The sequence below is a fragment of the Pangasianodon hypophthalmus genome, chromosome 2 (genome assembly GCF_027358585.1).
Source record: "Pangasianodon hypophthalmus isolate fPanHyp1 chromosome 2, fPanHyp1.pri, whole genome shotgun sequence".
NCBI classification, from domain to species: Eukaryota; Metazoa; Chordata; class Actinopteri; order Siluriformes; family Pangasiidae; genus Pangasianodon; species Pangasianodon hypophthalmus.
The window spans coordinates 11,595,856-11,609,291 of NC_069711.1; positions in this window are offsets into that span (position 1 = coordinate 11,595,856).

A 13,436-nucleotide genomic window follows, 5' to 3' on the forward strand; every position below is an offset into this window, starting at 1 on the left:
GAAATTAGTGAAGTTCAGCATTACTACTTCAGGCTCAGATAAGATACTGACCACCTGTGCATCCAGTGAATTGGAATAAGCAAGCTGTAGCGTGCTTCATAAATAGTCTAAAAATTGCAGGTGTCCATTCACAGATGTCCGGCCGAGCTCAGTCAGAGCTTTGCGGATTAGTACAATGGCATGCCATAAGCCAGAGCAGAAGCTAATGTGGCCAATCTATTCATGGAAGTGATAAAGTGAAGACCCGGCTTTGTCTTGTTTGTGTTTGATAGGACATGTTCATGGATATGGTCGTGATCCATGCGTAATAGTAATAAAGACATATGATGCTTAAAACCAATGCAATTTCAGGATTCTTTCTACTTTTTTAAAATAATTTTTTAAAATTATTTCACTATAAACCTCAGTTGGATTTGAATGGTTAGACTCTTCAGATCTTGTTTAAAATCATAAAGCTGTTGGTTCCTCCATGGATACAGCTACAGGCAGAGAGAGTGTGTATTAAGGTGTGTACATCTAGTTGGTACATCTGTTGCCTGAGCATTTTGCTGTGCAAAATCCACACCATCGTTATGGGATTTGTTTTTCCATTGCAGATGGGCTCATGCACATGTTTTCTTCCCATTGGTCCAAGATCCAGAGCTGCTACCGATATACCACACACAGCGTCTCATATAAAAGGCAGCTTCTCCCCTTCTCTCCCAGCTTCTCTGTTCCACCCCTGCACAGCAGAGCGGAGAAGAGGAAAGACAACAGAAGTATGAGGAGAGGAGGATGAGCAAAGTCATTCTGCAGATATGTACTGAAAACACACTGGAAACTGCAAATGTATATTGCAAATACAGGTAAGTAAGCTCTGATTAATTTCATTTCGTACTGCATGCATTAATTAGGACTTATGATCAGAATGACAGATAGAAATAATCACTTAATGATAAATGTTTTTTGCTATTTACTAAAACAGGCAGCATGTCTTAAAATGTTTGTCAAATGTAATAAGTATGCTCTTTTGTGTTACTGATCTGGGTTTGCACTACATAGTCAATCTGCATATTGATGTAATGAATCTTTTTTCAAGTTGGTTAAACCATTTTTAAATAGCAATGCAGTCCATGGTGCTTGCCCAGACTAGCACCTGTGAAATTAATTTAACTGGAATCCAAAAAATATCATATTAATTTAATTTATGCATTCCTATTTTTATGTGTGAATTTAAAACACAAGTTACCTTCACATAATTAGGTATATAGGCTATTTTTAACTTCCATTTATACCATGCAGATAAATATATATTCATGCACTTAATAATGGATATGATGTAAATTATGTTCATATATTAAAATTATACTGTATATTATTATATGTTTTATAAAAGTTTGAATGATATTTCTTTTGACAATGTACTTTATTACATATTGAAATTTTCTAATGGACAAAGAAGTAAAAATAATACAATTAAATATTACAACACTAACACAGTAATGCTGTAAATAGCAAGGTGCCTACCTTTGATTTAAGGATTAATCGAAGTAAAAACAGATGAGCACATGATAATATTCCGAGTAATATTGTGCATATTCAACATCCATGATACATTTTCCACCCAGCAGAGGGCAGTGCTACACAATCTTCTCTCTGAAAACGTATCAGAAACAATTCCTAGGACTGTTTTTACTTCATCAGCTATTTGTATGCAGTTATATTACTGTTTTTTTTTTTTTAATGTCATGCTGCATTACATAGTATGGTCACAGAAGGAAAACCAATAAAAAGGTTATTTAAAGATGATGAAAAATATGAAATATAGGCAGCAAATAAGCCTACAATGCATGTATATGTGCAAATAATAAGTGCAGATCACATTAAAGTTACAGTCTCAACCTTAACCTTGAAATGACCCCTTGCTTTCCCCTTTGGGTAGATAATACAAATTCTCTCTTCACACAATGGAACCATCCACAGAGGCTTATGCACCTCCCAAGGGCACCTGGTAGCATGTATCCACTTGAATCTTAAAGAATTAGGTCTCCTTAGCAAATTATATGAGTGGTTGAAATCCTTGTGCTGGTGGAGGTTTACAGAGTGCATCGCCTGTGACTTTAATTCCCTGAGAAGGATCACTCACTAGATAAACCTACTAGTCCTTATTACAAGCACTTGCTGCTCTGTAAATGACTTTTCATGCCCTAACTACAGTGAGGGAAAATAATAATTTGGACACTTTTTGTTACTGAATATACTTACAGTGCATATATCAACTTCAGCTTTACAGATATGTCTTTTGACTTTTTACCTATAAATATGAACACAAAAGTATGTACTCATAAGCATGAACAAAGGTTGGTTTTAAAAAAGAAATTTGGAGAAAAAGTATTGAGACACTATTTTTAAAAAAAATGCATACAGTTGTTATGGTAAATTGCACCTGGTGAGAAGACTTCATGCAACAAGTAGTAATCATGATGAAGGTGAAAGAGCTTCCTAAACTTCTCAGGGACAACATCATTAATTAACACTTGAATGGAAAAAGCTACAGAGCCATAGCAATGAGGAAAGACCTTAACCATCCTTTTCAGTACAATTGGTTTGATAATATGCAGGTGGAAAATTCATGGAACCACAGGAACCATGCAAGATTTCACAACGTATTCTCAGAAAATAATAAGGAATGTAAGAGAGAAACCTACAGGATGACCTAAAAGCAGCAGGAATAACAGTTCCACAGAGAACAATTAGCCGTGAACTGCACCACAGTCATTTCTGTTCCTACGCCTCACGCAAAACTCCTCCGCTAAAAAAGAAGCAAAGAGATGCACATCTAAAAGGATTTAGATTAATCCAAACTCTGTTGAAACAATATACTCTGGGAAGAGGAAACAAAAATTTAACTCTTTGACAATAATTCCACTCATCAGCCAAGAAAATGAATCTGGGGAGACGACCCCAAACATATAGCCAAAATAACTCAAAAGGGCCATGTATGGTTTAGCCAATCTGCTAACTTGAATCCTATTGAATATTTTTAGAGAACTGTGAAATTGCAAGTCCTCCAGAGGGACCCTCATTGCCTTGGGGAATTGAAGATAATTTGTGAAGAGGAATGGGCCAAAATTGAACTACAGTGCTGCAAAAAGCTAATTACTTTGTACCGGAAATGTCTTGGAGCTGCAGTTGCCAATAACAGCTTTGCAGCAAAATACTAATGTTGGTAATTTGTGGTGTGTGAATATGTTTTTCCCCTATCAATTTTGCTTTTTGAGCATATCTTTGTTTATGCTTATAAATGCATACTTTTTTGTTCATATTTATTACACAGTCAAAGGACATTAGACAAGATATTTGAAATGGATATACAGTATATGCACTGAAAATATATAAAATAACAAAGTGTCCGAATACTTGAATACTGTATATGTCCCTAACAGCTTGATATGATATCAGTGAAGCTTACTTGTATACTAGGATAGACTAATTAGCATTTACATGTTTACTTCCTTAGACACATACACACACAGTATATATTACCTTATTCATTTCTGCACCAAAGAATCTAGGTGTGTCCATATCCAGTAAACTTCTTGCAAAAAAGTGTAAAGAACAAATATAGTTCTGTAAGATGGGGCACCCAAATGCAAGACCTGGATTATCTCTGAGCAGGGAAATAACCAAGCTTGGTTGGACCCACCAGGTCACCTGGACTGGAGCTGGGCACCACTGCTTTAAGATGTGTTCAAATCATAGTAAAATGTCCTAAAAGACAAAAAGGGTTAGTGATCACATAAACAGACATACACACAGGCACTATGAAGGAGTGTGGATCTGAGCAAAAGTGTTCTCCAAAGAGCTGTCTTCTGTAGAACAAATTAAGCTGTGCAATTCATTCCAGCCTTGTGTAATCACAAGTCAAAAGAAGCTGGCTTTAGGCTTCGTAGCACAGGGTGGTGGTATCAGCAGGTGTTGTTTACTAGCAGATCAGAGTAACTGGAATGGACCGTAGACTTTTATGAGTTACTGCATGTAGGCAGGTGAAATTCTTCTATTAACCTAAAGGTGACCATCAAGCCCTTGTAGCCAATGGAGACAGTTGGCTGATTATTCATTGGATCATTTGCAGCAGTTTATCAGAGCCACACTGGTAGCTTGGCCAGCCTTGTAGAACAGTCTTGAGATAACAAGAGTTTGGATGAAGTGTTGTATCCTGACCAGAACAGTCTGATTTTCTTACATGCTCTAATCATCTATGGCTACACCAAGGTTCATGGGAGTCCTCAGTGGTAATATTGACAATAAGACAAGCTTGACAGTTAAACTGTATTGAATCGGAGTAGATATCGATATGGCAAGAAGCTGAGAAGAAGTGTTGGGGATAGTTATCCTGTATTCAGTCTCTGAGGTATCTTGATATTCATACCAAGCAGGGCAAAAGAAGGTACTTTTTTCTGACAGGTTATTGATCATGAGCTTGGGTGGAGTTTCTGTTCATGTTCTCTCTGTGTTCACATGAGTTTCCCCTGCCAAAAGTCATAAAGTAAAAAAGATTTGTGTGGGAACAATCCCCCCATGAATTCCCAAATGATACCTACACAATATGGATTTTGAAACATATAGTATATGACCCATTACTGGCATACTGTGAAACATGTTGGCAGTCAGTGAAACAAGGAAGTCTACTGAAGATTTCACAAAATGTATCTCATGTATGCTCAGAATTTTCTAAAAGTAGCCAGAGATTATTTGTTGCCATGATCAAGTTCAACTTTCTGTAGCCTGAGTTAACAATATTCCAAATTTTTTCCAGAACAAAAATTCCTGCAGTTGTCTATTGGTGGAATCTCACCAACAGATGATGTTTGGATAGTTAATTTTATGAATTAAATACCAATTTCATATGAAAAATATTTTATTTTCACATTTAATAATTTTGCAGTATATGCAATGAGAGCCTTACTGGTGTAAAACAATTCTAGATGTGGCTTTGGACATCAAAAATATCATACTGCAAATACAAATATTACACTAACATTGGCTTTCCTAAATTATGCTTTCGAGACTTTGTAGTTATTGAATTGGCCCTGGAAGGCATGCATCTAGTCCTAAGTAAAACCATGTTTTGATGACAACATAAAAATAAATTTGAATACTTAAATATCCTAGTTTGGATTTGACTGATGGTACAATTATATCTGTATTTTGTATCACAAGACATTTTTCCCCCAGAGATGTTTTTTGTAATAAAATGGACTGTATTTGTAACCTAGCTGTAAATCTTTTGGCGCCACCTATTGATCCTGTCATGTATTTTTTTAAATCTGGAAAATATCTTATTTTCTCTGTTGCAGGAAATAATTGATTGTCATTCTACACATTATTCTTTCTCTCCAGAAAAATACAAAGTTGTAGCCCTAAAAGAAATTGCATTTGGTATCTCAGGTGGTGAGGAAAATGTCCATTGGCAAGAACATCTAAGACAGCAATAAGCTTCCAGATAAAAAGGTTTACAGTAGCCAAAAATTATTGTAAAGTTTGAATGAACTGATGTCTCCTAGTAGAGCCGAATAGCTGTGCACAGTAATTAAAAACCTTTCTGGCCACAGTTATTAGAAAGTTGGCAGAAGGTTCTCTCAGTTACACTGTAGAATTATTTTACATGATTTAAAATACTTGATCCCACATCTCAGTTGGTTATCAGTCCCTTCTGGAATCAAATTAGGTTAGTGCAGGAAGTGAGTTTGATGTCCAAAGCATGTATCTTTAACTGTAGGCCCTGACTTGACTGCTTATACAGCTCTTACATGCACCTATCAAGAAAGAAGCTCCTGGCAGATTGTTTCCGTAAAGTTTTACAGTGAAATCCTCATAGTGTCAAGGGTGATATTGGCAGATACACAATGCTTGTCTTTAGTTACATGATTTTTCTATCCATTTTGGTGGAGTTCAGTGACTCAAAGTAAAAAGAATGTCATGAGAATCCTATACTGTTAGCACCAAGGAACTGACGCACATACAGTATGAAGGACTTCTGCATATAGCTGTATAGTCTGTAAAGTTTTTCTATTCACATGGACAAATGAGGATGAAGGGTAAACACATTTTCACTGATATCAGAAAACCTCCCACTGTTTGTCCAAATGAAAGATGGTCTAATTGCTATCCAAGTGCTTAACTTTGCTTCAGTTCAAGCTGTATACACCAATCAGCCATAACATTATAACCACTGACAGGTGAAGTGAATAATATTGATTATCTCGTTACAGTAGCACCTGTCAAGGGTTGAGATATATTAGGCAGCAAGTGACCAGTTGGTTGATGTGTTGGAAACAGGAAAAATGGGCAAGCGTAAGGATTAGAGAGACTCTGACAACGGCCAAATTGTGATGGCTAGATGGCTGGGTCAGAGCATCTTTAAAACGGCAGGTCTTATGGGGTGTTCCCGGTATGCAGTGGTTAGTACCTACCAAAAATGGTCCAAAGAAGGACAACCGGTGAACTATCGACAGGGTCATGGGCGCCCAAGGCTCGTTGATGCACGTGGGGAGTGAAGGCTAGTCCGTCTGGTCTGATCCCACAGAAGAGCTATTGTAGCACAAATTGCTGAAAAGTTAAAGCTGGCTATGATAGAAAGGTGTCAGAACACACAGTGCATCGAAGCTTGCTGTGTATAGGGCTGTGTAGCTACAGACCTGTCAGAGTGCCCATGCTGACCTCCGTCCACTGCCAAAAGTGCCTACAATGGACAGGTGAGCATCAGAACTGGACCACGGAGCAATGGAAGAAGGTGGCCTAGTCCGATAAATCACATTTTCTTTTACATCATGTGGAAGGCCAGCTGCGTGTGCATCGTTTACTGGGGGAAGAGATGGCACCAGCATGCACTATGGGAAGAACTCAAGCTGGCGGAGGCAGTGTGATGCTCTGGGCAATGTTCTGCTGGGAAACTTTGGGTCCTGGCATTCATGTGGATGCTATTTTGACATATACCACCTACCTAAACACTGTTGCAGACCAGGTACACCCCTTCATGTATTCCCTAATGGAAGTGACCTCTTTCGGCAGGATAATGCGCCCTGCCACACTGTAAAAATTGTTGAGGAATGGTTCGAGGAACATGACAAAGAGTTCAAGGTGTTGACTTGGCCTCCAAATTCCCCAGATCTCAATCCAATCGAACATCTGTGGGGTGTGTTGGCCATCAAGTCCAATCCATGGAGGCCCCATCTCGCAACCTACAGGACTTGCTGTTGACGTCTTTGTGCTAGACACCACAGCACATCTTCAGGGATCTAGTGGAGTCCATGCCTCAACGGGTCAGGGCTGTTTTGGCAGAACAAGGGGGACCAACACAATATTAGGCAGGTGGTCATAATGTTATGGCTGATCGGTGTACACTGCATCATTTACATGCCACAGACTGATACCATAATTTCTAAAGACACAATTATATAGATACGCTGAGTTGCCTGGGCTGTTGATTCAGGAGAAGGTCCAATACCAGAGGACTCTCCCTTAGACTTATGTAAAAGGATCTTGTCCTACTTCCTTTCACAAGCTACATTCACAAGATGGACTGTGGACCTCTAGTGGCCAAAAAATGTAGATCCAGTTGATGTTTGAAACAGTAACCCCAAAACAATGCTGGCCCTTCACCTGGTCCCCCTTCCAGCCTTCTTCATGGGTGCTTCTGATTTATTTAAATTCTATTCCTTGTTTCCTTTCCTTGCTTCCCTTCCCTCTGAGGTTGCTGGAAAAGCATGCAAGGATGACATTCAAGGACAGAGGACTCAACACCAAACATATTTGCCAAATGAGACACGTATGCACTCTGAAATATCACTTATTATCTTCAGTGTCACACAGCTCCAGGTTCCCAGTTTGATCCTGAACTTGGGTTACTGTCTGTGAAGAGTTTTGCATGTTCTCCCCGTGTTAGTGTGAGCTTCCTCCGGGTTCTCTGGTTTCCTCCCACTGTCCAAAAACATGCAGGTAGGTGGATTGGCTATACAAAATTTCCTGTAGGTGTGAGCAAGTGTGTGTGCATGGTCCCCTGCAATGGACTGGCATCCTGTCCGGGGTGAATTCTCCTGTCTTGTGTCCAAAGTTTCAAGGTTTGGCTCCAGATGCACCGAGACCCTGACGAGGATAAAGCAGTTACTGAATATGAATGAATTAATTCATATACATATCAATAGGCTGTTTACAGTTACTGTTTACTGCATCATTGCTGGATGCAGATTTTAGCTAGTATACACAGTAAAAACTGTACTAGCTTTTTTAAAAAATTTTTTTTACCTTTTTACATTTTGCAATTTCCTACAGAATGAAAGTGATAATAGTCACCTCTCTGGCCACTGAGAGTTGATATTGGTGAGTAGTTGGGATTGCATAGTGAGTGTGATGTAACTGTTTAAATAAATCAGGTAACTAGGTCTAGAGTAATGGGATCAGCACAAAGCTTTGGAAGTTATTTCAAGTGGCTTTTGCAATGCATTGTGGGAGGATACTAGCACAAACATGTCTTCATGTGACCTTCATGTGATACATGATTGTAGGTCTGTATGATATGGTTTATTTGCAATACTTCCCCAGGCCACCCCAGAAAACAGAGTATTAGGCTAATATCTAGTCTATCTCTGCTGATTGGTATGTAGGCAAGAGGTTGTGTTGAGTACAGAAAAAAGCATTTTGGTTGAAAGTTTACAGGCTGGGTAGGAATCAATGAATGATAGATAGCAACAATATTAATTTGCCCAATAATATCTTTACCCAATCAACTAACCTTTCTTTACTCTGCAGAGCCTAGTTGGACATTGACCCACCAGCTGGCAGTCATTTCCACATAGAGAGCCCTCACTGGACAGAGACCTGGCCTGGGCTCATTTTCATCATCCGGTCGATAGGTATATTGGTATACCGCAGCGTCATCATATTTGGTAGGAATGCTGGGTTTGGCCACAGCATGACATTTTTTTAAACTCTGGTCTCCAACACAGACACCGCATGTGACCAATACACCTTGCAATTCACTGACTTGTTTGACCATAGTGATGGCCAATAACCAATAAAAATGCTGTCTTAAGTGAAAGCCACTTTATGTCCACATCTTTTATTTTTCATTACATAAACTGCTTAGGACGGGAAAAAAAACAGCTGTAGCTGTGGACAACTGTGCGCCAAAACATCCTGACCCAAAGTGTTTTTCTCTGCCCTGTCCATGAACCACACTGGACAGTGAGTTGTCTGTTGTTTGCAAACAGATCAATTTCCACCTTAACCAAACTACCTCCTTGTAAATTTGCCAATCCCTGTGGCAGTGGACTGCAGTGAGACAGCGACTTTTGTGGTTAACTTTAGTCCTAGCACTTCAACATGCAAGATTAGGACATTTGTCTAGCTTATCACGTGTCATTCATACTGTCCACACAGCAGCCAATCATCCAGAACTGGGAGTACACTCAGACTCTGGCATTGTACACCCTGGGTACCAAAGCTAAATAAAAGTGTAGGGTATGTCACTCTGCTGATGTGATGGCAAATACATTGCCTGTGTCCTACAGCAATTAAAATGTGAAAATGCATCTTTCAGATCTAAGGTCACAATGAATTTTCTTGGTTGACTGCTCACATTACTTCTGATATGAGTAGGAGACTGAATGGCAGCTATATTAAGAATATTTTTAGGCTTCTTTTTTAGGCTGCTGCCTCAAAATGCCCAGTTGGGATGTCAGAATGAAGGAGGTGATAGTCTCGTGCTCCAGGGCCTGTGTGTCAAAGACCTGCCGTGTAATAGCTGACTTAACTTTTTGGAAGGTATTTTCAGTCTGAGATGTCTGGTGCACTGCCACTACATTTAATCAGGGCATAGTTGTGGGTGGTGTTTGTATCACTGATCTCTGTGTAGCTTCTAGTGTTGAATTGCACATTGTAGTCTGACATGAGCCACTTCCCATGTCTATTCACTTTGACACATTCATTTATAAACTGCAGTAACTTTAGACAATTCCTCGGACCACTGAAACCTAATATGTACTGAACAGAGGAGAGGAGTCTGTCAGTGAATTTGTAGCAGATTTAGCTCAGGGAAACTGTATTTATGTTGGTTGTTACTGTAAAATGACTGTAAAAATCTCCTGTGGATAGTACCCTGAGTATAGTCTGACACAGATATCTAACTGTTTACAGAAAACTTTCCATATATTTGAAGTAAATTGTACCCCTCTGATACAATACACTCTGGGATTCCATAACACCCAAAGACCTCAATAAACAGCATTTCAGCAGTTTCCAGTGGGGCCAGAGGGGACAGTGTGGACAATGGGGAGTTTGGGTATCAGAACAAATATGTAGGCTTTTGAGAATTAATCTATCATGAAAAAAATAGTGGTTTGACCTGTGGATATTCAGAGATAAAATCCAATACTGACATGATGGCAATTAACTCTCTAGCTTGTTGACAACTCAGGCACCAATAAATTCTTCTAGATCCACTGGGACTAAAGGCATGGGGTATCTGTATTTTACTGATACAGAGTTTAATTCTTGATAATCAATACATTGCCTGACCCTTCTTTCTTTCTTTTCATTGTATTTCTATATGTTCTTCCATGAGCCATGTGTCAGAAACTGAAAGAGATATTCTTTGCTATGAGGACAAGTAGCCCTATGACACAGTGTCAGGGTGATGAGAAGGTAACTTAGCAGAGAGAATCTGGATAGAGGTATCCATTTCAGGGCCTTTGACCTGAAAGTGTTTCACTGAAGATTTAAACAATTGCAGTGACTTTGAGGGGCCTGTGCTGTTAATTCCCCCTTCATGCCACAGGAAAATTTTCATGTCAGGAAAAATTTGTTTTCTGCAGACTTTAATTTTGCAGAATTAATTCCTTAGTGGTGATGAAACTCTGCTGTAGTCCTTGTGTGTCTCCTTTGAGTTCAGACTGCTGACTATATAGCGCCACAGCAGCTTGGTATTGTGGTAGCAAATTTTTAAATACGTATTAAGTTAGCTTGTATATATTTTTATCGTGCAACACTTTTGAAATGTTATTAGCAGAGCAGAAACTCCTACGTGTGGCTTTTCACCAATCTGATACCTGACTAATGAGACTATCTGTAGCTCAGTGTGTCATGTAAGAAATCTTTTAGTGCAGCACACTGTGTGAGGATTAATGGGATGGAAGATTATCTGTGTGTGAGGACGCATGTGTGGGATTAGAGTAATTTAGTGGGTCTGTGGGTTAGTGTGTCAGTGTTTCAGTAAGTCACTAGGTTTCCCGGGATTACACACTGCTTTATATTAACCACACATAGCAGCCCCTTCATGGTTGCATATTCTTTCACACTCTGCATATGGACTTTTCTTCACACAGATACACACACAAGCCTGCACACTCATGCAACTAAAAAAAATGCATGCATACATCTTTCCCAAAATGTATATTGTGTCTTATTTGCCCTGCAATGGATTGGTGTTCCATCCAGGGTGTATTCCCGCCTCAGGCCCAGTGTTCCTGGGATAGGCTCTGGATACACTATGACCCTGGCTAAAATAAAACAATTATTGGAGATGAATGAATGAAGGAATACTGTGGAAAAATGGTGGGAACACATGCATTTCATTCCCTCATTTCATGAGGACTTGAGATTGGACAGTTATTACATTTGTCTGTGGCATGAATTCTGCACTATTTTGTCTTAAATACACTTACAGATGTGGGCAAATTTGTTGGTACCCTTACAGCACATTGAAACAATGCTTCATTCCTCCTGAAAAGCGATGAAATTAAAAGCAATTGTCTCGTGTGTACCTGCATACCTTTGGTATGTCATAGAGTAAAGCAAAGAAAGTGTGAAAAGAGATAAATTATTGCTTATTCTACCAAGATATTCTAAAATGGCCTGGACAGATTTGTTGGTACCCCTAGAAAAGATTATAAATATTCAGATTATAGTCATATTTCAAGCTTTTTTCTTTATTTAGTATCACACATGCCTTCAATCTTGTAATCAGTCATTCAGCCTATTTATATGGAGAAAAGTAGTAACTCTGCTGTTTGGTACCATCGTGTGTACCACATTGAACATGGACCAGGAAAGCAAAGGAGACTGTTGTCTGAGGAGATTCAGCCTATTTATACGGAGAAAAATAGTCACTCTGCTGTTTGGTATCATCGTGTGTACCACATTGAACATGGACCAGAGAAAGCAAAGGAGACTGTTGTCTAAGGAGATCAGAAAGAAAATTATAGACAAGCATGTTGAAAGTATAAGACCATCTCCAAGCAGTTTGATGTTCCTGTGACTACAGTTAAGAAGTTTACGGTCCATTGGACTGTAGCCAATCTCCCTGGATGTGGTCACAGGAGGAAAATCATCCCCAGATTGAACAGAAGGATAGTGCAAAAGGTAGACAAAGAGCCAAGGAAAACTTCCAAAGAGATACAAGCTAAACTCCAAGGTCAAGGTACAGTGTCTGATCGCACCATCCGTTGCTTTTTGAGCGACAATGGGCTCAATGGAAGAAGACCCAGGAGGACTCTACTGTTGACAGAAAAACAGACTGGAATTTTATTTTGACAAGCCACAATGCTTCTGGGGGAATGTCCTTGGGACAGATGAGACAAAACTGGAGCTTTTTGGCAAGTCACGTCAGCTCTATGTTCACAGATGAAAAATTACACTTTCAAAGAAGAGAACATCATACCTACTATGAAACATGGAGGAGGCTCAGTTATGTATTGTGTCTATTTCGCTGTGTCTGACACGGGGTGCCTTGAATCTCTGCAGGGCACAATGAAATCTCAAGACTATCAAGGCATTCTGGAGTGAAACATACTGCCCAGTGTCAGCAAGCTCTGTCTCAGTCACAGGTCATGGGCCCTCCATCAGGATAAAGACCCAAAACCCACAGCTGAAAGCATCCAAGAATGGCTAAAAACAAAACATTGGACTATTCTGAAGTGGCCTTCTATGAGCCCTGATCTGAATCCTATCGAACATCTGTGGAATCTATGGAGCTGAAACATGCAGTCTGGAGAAGGCACACTTCAAACCTGAGACAGCTGGAGCAGTTTGCTCAGGAAGAGTGGTCCAAACTACCTGTCAACAGGTGCAGAAGTCTCATTGAGTGCTACAGATACTCTAAAGGTTGTGCAACAAAATATTAGGTTAAGGGTCCCATCATTTTTGTCCATTTGTTTTATTGTTTAAAATATTCTGTTGTATCAAAAATCGAATGTAAAGTCTGATTTATATTAAATATGGAATAAACAATGATGGATGCCAATTACTTTTGTCAGTTTCAAGTTATTTCAGAGAAAATTGTGGGTTCTTTTTTTGTGGAAGGGTACCAACAAATTTGTCCACGTCTGTAAGTATAGCATGTAATTTGAAGAAAAATAATGAGGTACATAGCATTTAAAGCACTACACAGTGAAATGCAA